Source organism: Periplaneta americana, chromosome 17 (genome assembly GCF_040183065.1).
Source record: "Periplaneta americana isolate PAMFEO1 chromosome 17, P.americana_PAMFEO1_priV1, whole genome shotgun sequence".
Classification (NCBI taxonomy): Eukaryota; Metazoa; Arthropoda; class Insecta; order Blattodea; family Blattidae; genus Periplaneta; species Periplaneta americana.
In genome coordinates this window covers 54970941-54985055 of record NC_091133.1, presented here as the reverse complement: position 1 = coordinate 54985055, position 14115 = coordinate 54970941, and the positions used below count along the sequence as shown (strand labels likewise).

The 14115-nt window shown below is 36.8% G+C and overlaps 1 non-coding gene across 1 annotated transcript; it reads left to right on the top strand.

Moving 5' to 3' along the window:
- Window positions 1-4485: 4485 nt before the first annotated feature.
- TRNAT-CGU (transfer RNA threonine (anticodon CGU)) lies at window positions 4486-4558 on the top strand. The gene has a single exon. It is a non-coding gene; the product is annotated as a tRNA-Thr (tRNA).
- The last annotated feature ends 9557 nt before the right edge of the window (window positions 4559-14115 follow it).

Here is a 14115-nt window from a genome sequence, read left to right as displayed (position 1 = left end):
GGAGGTAGAGAGGAGATAAATGAGAAAACCCTACGGGTGGCTCTTCAGCCCAGACGATACCGCAGACTTGACTCAGGCAGTCCCCAGCGATCGACAGCTATGAAATACCATCCCCCATAATCTCCAGAACGCCAATTACATGGCCGTCAACTAACACTACAACCATTTCCGGATGTCAGCGGGTATTACTATAAAAAACGTCTCCGTCTAGCACCGGAACACATTCCATCCCGTATCAGCGAATCTCTTACATTGAAACTATATATAATATAATATAATATAATATAATATAATATAATATAATATAATATAATATAATATAATATAATATTACACTAGAACATGGATTATCCGAATACCGATCAACCGAAACATCAGTTAACCGAAAGCGTTCCAGTCGTCAAATTCAAATTTGCTCGCGCACCATGTAGAAGTTTCGCTAGCGCTGTTTGCGAGATTTAGCGACAAAAAGATGAGTATCAGCTCTGAAGAAAAAAAAATGTTTCTTTTCCTAAACTGTAGGCCTACTTTAATGACCATTTTCAACTTGTCAAACTAGGCTAGTCAGTTCTCTGTTTTATTTGTAAGACGTGTGATACAAAATATATACTGTATGTACAGTTTTGTGTTTAAGATCAGTGTTTCTTTGTTTCATACTGCTCCTTTGTCACCGGTACAATTTGTTTTCGTAAATGATCGATTATCCGAAAAATCAGTTATCCGAACACCCCCGTCCCCAATTGTTTCGGATAATTGATGCTCTACTGTATATTATATTATATTATAATATTATATTATACACCGTGTCCCGCTTAGAGGGATCGGGAAATAATTGATAATTTCAAGTATAAATAATGGTTTATTAACATAACGTTTTACATAACTTGATGTAAAAACTCTCAGGGTTTAGGAGAATGCTGAATGCAACCTTATATGTGCGCCTTGAGTTATCCTGCAGACATCTAAACGACGGTATTCAACCTTCCGCCAATTGTTCTGTGGCATTTGTGGACTCACTAGCGCAGCTGCATTTGTGATGCGTTGTCTCAGTTCCTCCAAAGTGTTAGCTCTGCCTCTTTGGTACACAGCATCCTTCACAAAGCCTCAGAAAAAAAAAAGTCCAAGGGAGTCAGATCGGGTGAACTGATTGGCCAGGAAACTGGTCCTCGTCTTCCGATCCACCTATCCATGTACGACGAACACGGCGTTGTTCTCACGTAACAGATTTTTCTTCTGCTAGCCATAGCATACACTGAACTTTCTGTTGTGGTGTCCACATGTTGACCATGGCGTGTTCTCCTACAAAATGGCGTCAGGCTTGTTTTAGCAACAAACAAACGAAAGTTACGCATGCAGCTGTTTTCAGACTTTGTTGCGTAAACTTGAACAGTTTCTCTATCTTGTCAGATGTAAATCTCAACGATATCTTTATCTGGTTTTAAGTGGTGAGCATTTATTTCGCGATCCTTCTAAGCAGGACTCGGTGTATTATATTATATTATATTATATTATAGGCTATTAAGAGATAGATAGAATGACAATGAGTGTGTTGCTGGAATGAAATTTATGTTATTGAAGGAAACAACAGTCGCGATAAAATACGCCCGCCATCTTCGATATTCTACATCTACACAAAACATATTAATCCAGTCAACACTAGGAATCGGATCCGAGCAAGTGCAATGAAATGCCCACACATTAGAACTAAGCTCCGATAGACTAAAATATAGACCTAGGCAATTGATACTATACATTGCCATAAAGATACATTTTCTTACTCTGTGGAAGCTATCAAACTGTGCGGATCTTCGAAGAACATTGGATTCGGAAGTTTTTGTAAATTTAGTAACGTTATTGTATAGCCTCATACTAGACATACCAACACGTAAAACATCAACGTATTTATCATCATTCACAATCTCGCTATCGCGCTTGTGAAATACCCTACCTACCCAGTGGCATCAAAGACTGTCGGAATTTAAGAGTATTCAAAAACAAACTTAGTAAGCATCTTTTTAATTAATGCAGTAAACTGAATATTCTAAGTTTATTGCAAACGTTTCGAAATTGTTATTGTTTTGTTTTTGAAATAATATTTTTAGGACACAATTCTTTCGTCACCCATTCTGTAAAGATAGGTCTGTTCATTATATGCTCCGCCATTTTTTTTCACATTAAAATTTTGTAATTTTTTCGTAACAATAAACCTCCCAAAGTTAGTAGTACTCATCTTGTGTTGTAATACATCATTGTACGATGAAAATGACATTCAACGAGAAGCCATTCCTATGTTACTGCAATTTCACAGCAGTTGTATCTATACAGTTTATCGTAAAGGATTTATAAATAATTGTTCAGAAACTTACTGGGGTATAGAAATTTGTATTTGACAGAGCGTAAAATTCGGGTTCTCAGAAATCAGCGGCGTATGCAAAAACATGAAATAATTATGAAACTTTCCGTCTATATTTTATTCCAAACCTCATTCATTACATCCACACACGAATGTAATTCGTATCCAAAGCAACCAGTACGAACATCCATTGACAGCTACTGCACTCTATCTTACTCTGGCAAGCTATTGTTTAGGTTGGTTGTCGCTAGAGGGCAATGCTTGTAAAATAAATATTGTGATGTGCCCCGCTCCTTTTTTTTATAGCTTGGTGACATGTTTTGTTTTGGTTGTCACACACAGCATATACCCAAGTTCACAGTTTGTTGATCCCACCAAATGTTTGACAAAAAAACTCATCAACCAAGCGATACTGTGCTCGTGCTGAAATGGACAATATCAAAGTTTTCGTTATGTAATTAACTTGTAGATAAAACTGCCTATCTATTGTTGAGTGGACAGAAGCTTCTCAATGAGACATGTATTCGATCCCTGACACATTCTGTGGGGAAGGTTTACTTCCATTTGTTAATTCTCTGTTACCGCCATGCCATTATTCTATATATTCTGAATGACGTGTATATTGTAGATTAAAGTATCACGCTCAAATAAACCTATCTACAGTCCCGTGTAAAATAAACACTATCGTTGAATCAGAACAAGTGTAGATCGGACTTGCTGGTTATAAATACAGAATGCCCAATATTTTGTCTTCAGATAAACAAAAGTGTGAGAGAGTATCCTAATCCTTGGCGTTATTGAAACTTGCTACACTTAATGTCACTGACAAGCGACTGACGAGAAGAAGCAGAGTATTACAAGTTAAAATATAAATCCGATGAGAGCAAAAGCCTGCTGCTTATGAGCTTTGTGAGCTAGTCTTAGGAAGTGGTGTGCTAACATGAGTGTCCTATTTTCACTTAAAAGCAAGAACATCCACTGGTTCACAATATTTACACTATTAAACATGCTGTACTGATCTTAGAGTCTTCTCAAATCTGCTCCACTCACAAGGAAGGCTCAGCAAGTGATGATGGATTTTCAAAACGATTTTTCCCCTATAAGAATAAGAAATCTCCATATAAATTTCTACATCCGGACAAGGCCTAGCCTTCGAGATATTTTCTTCTTCTTCTTGTTCTTATTGTTCTTGTTCTTGTTCTTCTTGTTCTTCTTCTTCTTCTTCTTCTTCCGCAATTGTGCCGCTATCGCAGCGTTAGGAGATTGCCTCGGACCCACTTCTTGTACTGTCGGTGACTCAGGAGAAGACGAGAGCGGACTGAGGAGGAAGGGATGTGAATAGATAACGTATGGCAACAAGTTCAATATTTGTACTGCAGTAAGCGGAAACATTAGGTCTCCTTCTGTTCAACTTAGCTTTAATTTCCATACGCATTGTTACTCATGCTTCCTGTACGAGTAATAACCTGGCTACTGGGATGCTTATCTGAGCGATGTTTATAATAATCAACAGCGATAGTCAAGAACGTCACATTCTTTCCGCTCGTCTTCTCCTGAGTAACGGACAGTATTTGTCCCTCCCTATCTCTGACTAGGCTGCGGAGCTGACATAATGTTTTTCCCCGGCTTACCGCGACCTGCTTTATCATCTCCTCCCATGTGGTTCTTGGTCTGCCTAGATCATATATACCCAGATTGTTCGGAGTTATAGGTTTTGACGGTAACAACTTTTTTCAGTTAATATTTGAGGAGAAAAATTCGCTCCGGCGCCGGGGATCGAACCCGGGTCCTTGGTTCTACGTACCAAGCGCTCTGACCACTGAGCTATGCCGAATTCAATCCACAGCACCGGATCGAATTCTCCTCCTTCGGTGTTTCCCTTTGTGGCCTGACTCCATATACGTTGACGTTTTATGTCCAAGTCAACTACCATTATACAAGGGGCGCACTCAGCTGAATGACTGTTTGGCCGGGATTCCGCAGTTAAGTGCACATTAATCTGTACAGAAATATGCACTGCTAGGCTGTAAGAATATTAAATATATTTTATTAATTTGTTCTACAGAATAACATCTGTATTATTGACAATTAATATTTGAGGAGAAAAATTCGCTCCGGTGCTGTGGATTAAATTCGGCGTAGCTCAGTGATCAGAGCGCTTGGTTCGTAGAACCAAGGACCCGGGTTCGATCCCCGGCGCCGGAGCGAATTTTTCTCCTCAAATATTAATTGTCAATATTACAGATCTTATTCTGTAGGACAAATTAATAAAATATCTTTAATAAACTTTTGTCAGATTTACTATGCTGCCATAACTCCCATTTGAATTCCATTAGCGACTGTACTGCCATCTCGTGTTCGTTTACGGCGGACGGGTGGCGATCCTGACGGGTGGCGATCCTGGCGGTTGTTCTGTTCAAAGTGCAACCGATTTTAACATAGGAAAGAGCAATCTATATGTGATCTGGGCTATAGATCGCTTCCCTTGCGGCCTAGTCTCCAAGAATTGGCGTGGTTTCCGGTGTTCCTCCATCCGTGTAACATGATCAGATCCCAGATCCCAGATCCCAGATCACATGTCCAAACCAAATAAGTTTTCGGTCTTCCATCCTCTTGCTTATGGGTGGCAGTTGTAAATTCTCCCGTATCCTCTTGTTTCTTACGCTGTCCCCTCGTGTTTTCCCTACTATTCTTCTCAGGCAATTCATTTGCACTGCATTAACTTTACTTCGTCGCTGTCCAGCTCTCGCTACCATATAATAGTATCGGCTCCAAAACTGCCTGTACACACGGTCTTGGTCTTGTTATCCACCTCTTCTTTACCGAATAAGCAACGGCTCAGGGCAAAGTAGGCATTAGGTGCCTTTTGTGCTTGCTTGCGCACCTCTCCTTGTAACTTGCCTGTTTGATGGATTACTGTTCCTAGATATTCATAGCTTTTCACAAATGTCAGCTGTTGCCCGTCATACTCTATCTTAATCTGCTCCACCTGTTCTTCTGTCCTCGCCACCATCATAACCTGATTCTTCTTGTCATTTACTGTCATCTCCCTTTCTTTTAGGTTTTCCGGCCATTCAATCACTGCTTGTTGGAGCTTCTTTTCTGAGTCTGCGATTAGTACGACACCTGACAAAACACTGGTCTGAGCTGTCGCATCCCTACCACTGACTTATCGGTTCTTGGTTTGCAGGTCTTCAACACTTCATCCATAAATATTATAAATAACAACGGACTTAAGCTGGCCTTCGAGATATGATTTTTACAAATAATCACTTGGCACTCATATAAGTCTTGTATCTCCATTGCCATCGTGAAAAAGAAAAATGTTAAGACCCCAAATGTTTATGCATTGCCCTCAAAATCAGAGAAGCTCTTCAAGTTGTTTCAAGAATTTTTTTTTTTTTTTTTTTTTTTACAATTCATTTTATATTTTCAGATATGCCTAGTAATATAATAGAATAAGTATATATAAATTTCAATCATAAGACACATCTATTTGCAAATGTTTATTTGCTATATGAATATGGAATATATTAACGTTTTCGCCTTATTGGGCATCATCAGATATAATAAAATATGTAACCTGAACCTTGATCAAATTGAGCAAATAACAAATGAGCAATGTATTATACATGGTGTTGGATCTTCATGAGCTTTATGTATAAAACTATAAATAAAATTGGAGGATAATTAATTTCAATGTGATGCAAACTTTTAAAATTGTAGTTGAAAATTGATTGCGTATACATATAACTCATGTTACAGTATAAATACAAATTAATCAATTAGAATTATACGAATTATCAGTAATGTTAAAATAAATTATGAATAAAATAAATATATTAGCTTAAAAGGAATTAATTAAAATTCACATTGTTCGAAGAATGAAATGTCTTAAGGTACTATATACAATATTGTTGTTGTGTTGTTACTGATGGATCTTATGTTGTCGATTGGTTGTAATTATACATGTAGAATTTCAATCGTGTACTGAAAAACAAAGGTGGGGAGAATCAGAGTTGTAATTCGTAATAGTTATACTTGATATAAGCATTAATTAATAGTCAAAATAGAGAGGATGTAAAGTTATTTATTTTAGAGATGAATGTAATAAATTGTTATGAGATTACTTACGTATACGTTCGCTTGTGATCTCAATGTTATCTGATATTGATGCAAATAGTGGTTGTTATTGACCATTTAGGTCTAAAATATTCTATCTGATTTTAATAACATACAGATAATTATCATTGATGATTGCTGTGTGTAATCAAAATTTATCAGGGACTGTATATGTAACGATGATTTCTGTAAAATAAGAAATGTTGGTTTTACTATTTTATCTCAATCTGTTTAAACAGTTTTAAGAACGAGGGAAGAAATATGAAAATTAAGTAATTATTAAGAAGCAAATGCAAATTTGGGAATACTAAGACATTGTTATAATCTTAATAACAGTTTTCGATTACTTACATATGTATATGTCTAGATGTTTGTAGAAGTGTGTTGGTGGTTTGAAGCGAATTAATTATCCTTCAATTTTATTTATAGTTTTATACATAAAGCTCATGAAGATCCAACACCATGTATAATACATTGCTCATTTGTTATTTGCTCAATTTGATCAAGGTTCAGATTACATATTTTATTATATCTCATGATGCCCAATAAGGCGAAAACGTTAATATATTCCATATTCATATAGCAAATGAACATTTGCAAATAGATGTGTCTTATGATTGAAATTTATATATACTTATTCTATTGTTTCAAGAAGTATAGGTAGGGTGACCAGACGTCCTCTTTTGTCCGGACATGTCCGCCTTTTTAGACCTTTGTCCGGAGTCCGAGTGGATTGTGTAACATGAGAGTCACGGCTTAATTTGTTTTTAGGTATTTTTAAGAGCATTTTGTCTTCAGCTTCTATACTTACTTACTTACCTACCGCCTTTTAAGGAACTCGGAGGTTCATTGCCGCCCTCACATAAGCCCGACATTGGTCCCTTCCTGAGCAAGATTAATCAATTCTCTATCATCATAACCCACCTCCCTCAAATCCATTTTAATATTATCTTCTCATCTACGTCTCGGCCTCCCTAAAGGTATTTTTCTCTCCGGCCTCCCAACTAACACTCTATATGCATTTCTGGATTCGCCCATACGTGCTACATGCCCTGACCATGTCAAACGTCTGGATTTAATTTTCCTAATTATGTCCGGTGAAGAATAGAGTGCGTCCAGTTCTGTGTTGTGTAACTTTCTCCATACTGCCGGAACTTCATCCCTCTTAGCCCCAAATATTTTCCTAAGCACCTTATTCTCAAACACCCTTAACCTATGTTTCTCTCTCAAAGTGAGAGTCCAAGTTTCACAACCATAAAGAACAACCGGTAATATAACTGTTTTATTAATTCTAACTTTAATATTTTTTGACAGCAGACTGGATGATAAAAGCTTCTCAACCGAATAATAACAGGCATTTCCCACATTTATTCTGTGTTTAATTTCCTCCCGAGTATCATTTATATTTGTTACTGTTGCTCCAAGATATTTGAACTTCTCCACCTCTTCAAAAGATAAATTTCCAATTTTCATATTTCCATTTCGTACAATATTCCCGTCACGAGACATAATCATATACTTTGTCTTTTCGGGATTTACTTCCAAATCTATCTCTTTACTTGCTTCAAGTAAAATTCCCGTGTTTTCCCTAATCGTTTGTGGATTTTCTCCTAACATATTCACGTGATCCGCATAGACAAGCAGCTGATGTAACCCGTTCAATTCCAAGCCCTCTCTGTTATCCTGGACTTTCCTAATGGCATACTCTAGAGCAAAGTTAAAAATTAAAGGTGATAGTGCATCTCCTTGCTTTAGCCCACAGTGAATTGGAAACGCATCTGACAGAAACTGACCTGTACGAACTCTGCTGTACATTTCACTGAGACATATTTTAATTAATGGAACATTAAATTCAATAAGAATGGCATATAAAACTTCTCTCTTAACCGAGTCATATGCCTCTTTGAAATCTATGAATAACTGATGCACTGTACCTGTATACTCCCATTTTTTTTCCATTTTCTGTCGAATACAAAATATCTGGTCATTAGTTGATCTATTACGTCTAAAACCATACTGATGATCCCCAATAATTTCATCTACATATGGAGTTAATCTTCTCAAAAGAATATTGGACAAAATTTTGTACGACGTCAACAAAAGTGATATGCCTCGACAGTTACTACAGTTGGTCTTGTCCCCCTTCTTAAAAATAGGTACGATTATGGACTCCTTCCATTGTTCTGGTACAATTTCCTTTTCCCAAATAGCAAGTACATGCTTATAAATTTCGTTAGATAATGCGCTTCCACCCTCTTGTATTAATTCTGCTGGAATTTGATCGATACCTGGAGACTTATAATTTTTCAGATTTTCTGTCGCAATTTCGACTTCAGAAAGTGTGGGTTCGGGTATAAATGGCTCAGCAGTTTGTATTTCAATTTCGTCCCGATCATTTCTATTTGGACTATGTGTATTTAGGAGTTGTCCAAAATAGTTTTTCCATCTGTTCAGGATTTTCAGCTTCTATATTTCTTATAAATTGGGAGACTGAGCTATCCATAATTTTATAAGTTATTATTATTAAAGTCATAATATTTATTGTTAAAATATTTTATATCAAGTGTTTCGTGATAAATTTCAATTATAAACACTTTGTAAGCGGATAACCCAAAGAAATACTGGGATAATAACAGGGGTCTGCTGTACCTTAAATGAAACCGCTCCAGTGTCGACATCATCATAAATTTCTTTTGAAGTCGTGATTTTAACTCGAGTGTCCGAGGCGGAAAGCCGGCGCTGAAGGACTTAGGGTACCGGTGCACTGATTTTATATTATTGTTGTGACAAAATTGAATGTTTTCATCCACTGATTCCCTGGGATTATCTTGCTTTCTTCCTGGAGTAAGACTCTTCCAAGTTTAATAAAAAGATTTACTCCGAAGACCCTCAGTCAGTCGCTATTTCCTGAAAGCCAAACAAGTCCTTGAGCCGCCAGACGTCTCTTTGTCCAGGACCAGGACAGGACGGAGGGATTAAGACCAGGACGCGGGGAAGATGAAACGCTGATAAATTCTGAGGGTTACGAACAATCCGGGCTGAGATCTTGTAAATAACAATACGGTTATATCGAGTTTGCACGTTAACAATAGCAGTACTACCTATGACTGATGGACGATTATTTGGGCCCATAACATATTTCTTACTTTTAAAATAATAATTTTGACAATAGGAAACTCAGGCGTCGATTAACCACTTTAGAGGTCATTGCAGTGGTTATGTTCTTCTCTTTTACACAGTACTATGAAGTGTATCAATAAAAGTAGGTCTATCTAAGTTGCACGAAAGAAAAATCCTAAACTACAGGGTGATCCGTTGGGGTATGGATAAAACAAAAACACCGTAAAACATTTACTACTGAACTTTATTTGTTGAAACTTTGTGCATACAACACCGTAAGATGGGAGATTTCTCAGAGGTCAACGTGACCTCCATTGCGCACCCTGCACAACTTAGAATAGTGATGCAGTTCAACCCATGTTCGTTGTAACATAAGAGGGGTGATTTGTTGAAAAACTTGAGTAATTTTTACTCTCAGATCATCAATGTTCCTGGGTTTCTGTGAATAGACAATGTCTTTAACAAAACCCTACACGAAGTAAGGAGGGGTTAGATCTGGGGAGTTTGGGGACCAAGTCAAGCGATTGCTGCTTCTCGTAATGGGTTTCTTCTGCGACCTTCTGCATGTTTTTGTTTTAACACAGAACCTGTTTCCATAAATCACAACATTATGGAATCGTATTTAGGTACATTACGCACACCATACTCACGTCGAAATGTTCTTTGAACTCTTTTAACACTCTTAAATTTAGCATACCAAAGAACACATTGTGTCCGCTGTTGATTTGTAGAAGCCACTTTAATCATCTACGATTTTCATTTGTCCTTTCAAATTATGCGTTGTTGATTGTCATATGGAAACTCTTTTAATCATAATATAACTAGCAAGAAATTTTCCCTACTATCATGATAGGTTTATAACCGAGATCGTGGACGCCCGAAGAAGCGATGGAGAGACCAGCTTTTCACCTGAGACGGAACAGGCCAAATGGCCTAAACCCTGATAGTTATTGATGATGATGATGATAGCTTTATAATAATTAATTAATATTATCTCTACCCAAACGGATCAGACTGTATAGCGATGTTCATCGCGTAGACGCAAATAGGCCTAAACATTTTTGTAACTATGCTTTGAAGCTAGCGATTTTCACATCACGTTAACTTATTACTTAAACAATAACAGTTTCGTATTATAAATATAAGATTAGCAAGCAATTAATTTCACATTAAAGGGCAATTTCTTTTAAATCTGAATAAAAGGGCGTCCGGACAGAGTCCAGTCAGGGCACCCGGACTGAACTAATAAAAAGTAATCTGTCCGCGTTAAATCCGGACGTTTGGTCACTCTATTGATAATATCCATGTACATCAATTTTTGCTTTAAAAGTCCTATCTTGCAATAACACCACGAGTCTACAAAATTAAAAAAATTCCAGAAAAATAACAATAAAAAGTATCATATTGAATTTTATAATTAAAGTAGCCTAATATGGAAGGTTAATATTGTACCAATTGAAGACATCCATGCATTCACCGTTTAGGCGAAAAATTATTTTATGCTCGATCATGCCGAAATGTAGTAATTATATACCTGGTAGCAGTCCTTTAATGCATGTCATTAAAGTACACCTATTCATTAAAGTTCAGGTTTTCGATTATTCTCGGATATGCAATCGAAAGACAACTAGCAAAACGTCACGCAGGCTGGAAATCCAATACTGTCGCAGAAGGTTATGTTCTGTTACTATCTTAATTAGCGTTAATTGTAAATAATATTCAAATAAATTCAATTTGTCATTTCGTTTTTCAATGTCGAATTCAATTTCAAGTTTATAACAAGTTTAACGTTTATCTTACTCTCTAGATTACATCAATGTAGTCGATATTCATTGCCCGGAAAAAATCAATACTTTCGCGTCTGCGCACATCTCACAATTTACGAGATTGCAGAAGGTCAGTTCGCTCCCCAGTCACATAAGAATAACATGAATACTTATGAATAATTTCGAGTTAGAAATATGGTCGAGCATAAAAAGTCGTGTGAAACTTGCCTATAATGGTAATTAAGACGCTCGTATGAAAATTATGAAACGAGCGCAAGCGACGTTTCATAAACATCCTCGCGTCTTAGTTACTATCATTATAGGCTCGTTGCATAATGTACTATTATGTATCTCCTGTAAAATTAGCTTTTTTGGACTAATGTTGTTTGTGCAACTATCATTCGATTCTAATCGCTCTTTTTGCAGGCAAACATGTTTTCGCACCAAGAATAAGATTTCTATCCAGTTGTTCATTTCATTGGAGGAAAAAAGATATTCCATTCATTTTAATATCAGTGAATCAAGATGTTCTATATTTCGATATCGAACAAGAATTAGCCTAATCCATAATTTTTTAATGGAAATTCGCTGAGATGGCACATGAATCGAATGTTTTATTGTCAATTCGGCGAAACCACAAGTTTAATTTTTTTACCTTTGCTTCAATTTTAGCCTGAAGGCGAAGATTGGAATTTATAAAATCGAAAAAGTTGAAAATGTTGGATATATGGACAAGATAGGAACGCTAAGAGAAGTTCTTCAGGAAAATGCATTTCCATTAAATCCTGTGCCTGAAGAGTTTCTGATGATCAAAAGTATTTCAATAAGTTATGCCGAGAAATCAGAGAATTACGATGAAAATTAAGCGTAATTATTTTATCTTTTTAAAATGCATCTTTCTTTCATGGATCCCTTTTGTGGACTTCAAGAGCTCCGCGGACCACAGTTTGAAACGGCTGTATTACTTTTGAAGCATATAATTTATTGAATGAAATGAGGTGAAGTTGAAAGTTGAATTGATAATATTAATGAGATTAACTTCGTAAAGTGGAAAGAAACCAATAAACCTTCAGGAAAACAAGTTATTCTCCTATGCCCACAACCGTCACTTCGGTAAACACCAGGGATCAAACTCGAATCAATGCAATGACAAGACCATAGTCCAGCCCTGGAGTACCGCAAGAGAGACATCGCAATTTGGTACTGACAGCGTAGCGAGTAATTGGTCACACGTCTGTGGTTGTCACAGTATGGTATCGGGTTTGGATATGTGAAGTTACCTTCAATTGTTAGCATGGTTATAATACAGTACGTGTGTTCCTCCTATTATTTTACCACATTCATAGGCGGATCAATTACATTGCACAGGATAGGCATATCAGACTACTAAAACGGGTATTATCTGATAACGACATACCAAGTAACCCTGCCTGTGTAAAATGTAATACAAATTGAATTCCGTTTCGTTAACTGATTCAAACTGTTGATTTTATTAGTGATACGTTAATGAAGAATTAGATCCACTATATCGCATTTACAACACTTTCTTCTTTTTTTTCGTATCTCTTTCTTTGACCAAATTTCCCCTTTTCCGTCTTCTGCTACTTAATTCCTTCACTTTTTACTACTACTTCTCTTTCTACTTCTCCTGCTTTCCTTTCTATATTAATAGTTTCCTCTCATTTTCATTATCTTCACACTTTCTTTCCCGTATCTCTAGTTATTTTTTTGTAGCCTACCTCCTGCACTTTCCTACTTTATGTTCCTACTGTGTCTCTTTCTCTACTTATACTTTTGCACCTCCTCCTCTTTATGTTCCTACTGTGTCTCTTTCTCTAGTTATTCTTTGGTACCTCCTTCTCTTTATGTTCCTACTGTGTCTCTTTCTCTAGTTATACTTTTGCACCTCCTCCTCTTTATGTTCCTACTGTGTCTCTTTCTCTAGTTATTCTTTTGTACCTCCTTCTCTTTATGTTCCTACTGTGTCTCTTTCTCTAGTTATACTTTTGCACCTCCTCCTCTTTATGTTCCTACTGTGTCTCTTTCTCTAGTTATTCTTTTGCACCTCCTCCTCTTTATGTTCCTACTGTGTATATTTCTCTAGTTATACTTTTGCACCTCCTCCTCTTTATGTTCCTACTGTGTATCTTTCTCTAGTTATACTTTTGCACTTCCTCCTCTTTATGATCCTACTGTGTCTCTTTCTCTAGTTATTCTTTCGTACCTCCTCCTCTTTATGTTCCTACTGTGTCTCTTTCTCTAGTTATACTTTTACACCTCCTCCTCTTTATGTTCCTACTGTGTAGCTTTCTCTAGTTATACTTTTGCACCTCCTCCTCTTTATGTTCCTACTGTGTAGCTTTCTCTAGTTATACTTTTGCACATCTTCCTTTTTATGTTCCTACTGTGTCTCTTTCTCTAGTTATTCTTTCGTACCTCCTTCTCTTTATGTTCCTACTGTGTCTCTTTCTCTAGTTATTCTTTCGTACCTCCTTCTCTTTATGTTCCTACTGTGTCTCTTTCTATAGTTATTCTTTCGTACCTCCTTCTCTTTATGCTCCTACTGTGTCTCTTTCTCTAGTTATACTTTTGCACCTCCTTCTCTTTATGTTCCTACTGTGTCTCTTTCTCTAGTTATTCTTTCGTATCTCCTTCTCTTTATGTTCCTACTGTGTCTCTTTCTCTAGTTATACTTTTGCACCTCCTCCTCTTTATGTTCTTACTGTGTCTCTTTCTCTAGTTATTTTTTCGTAC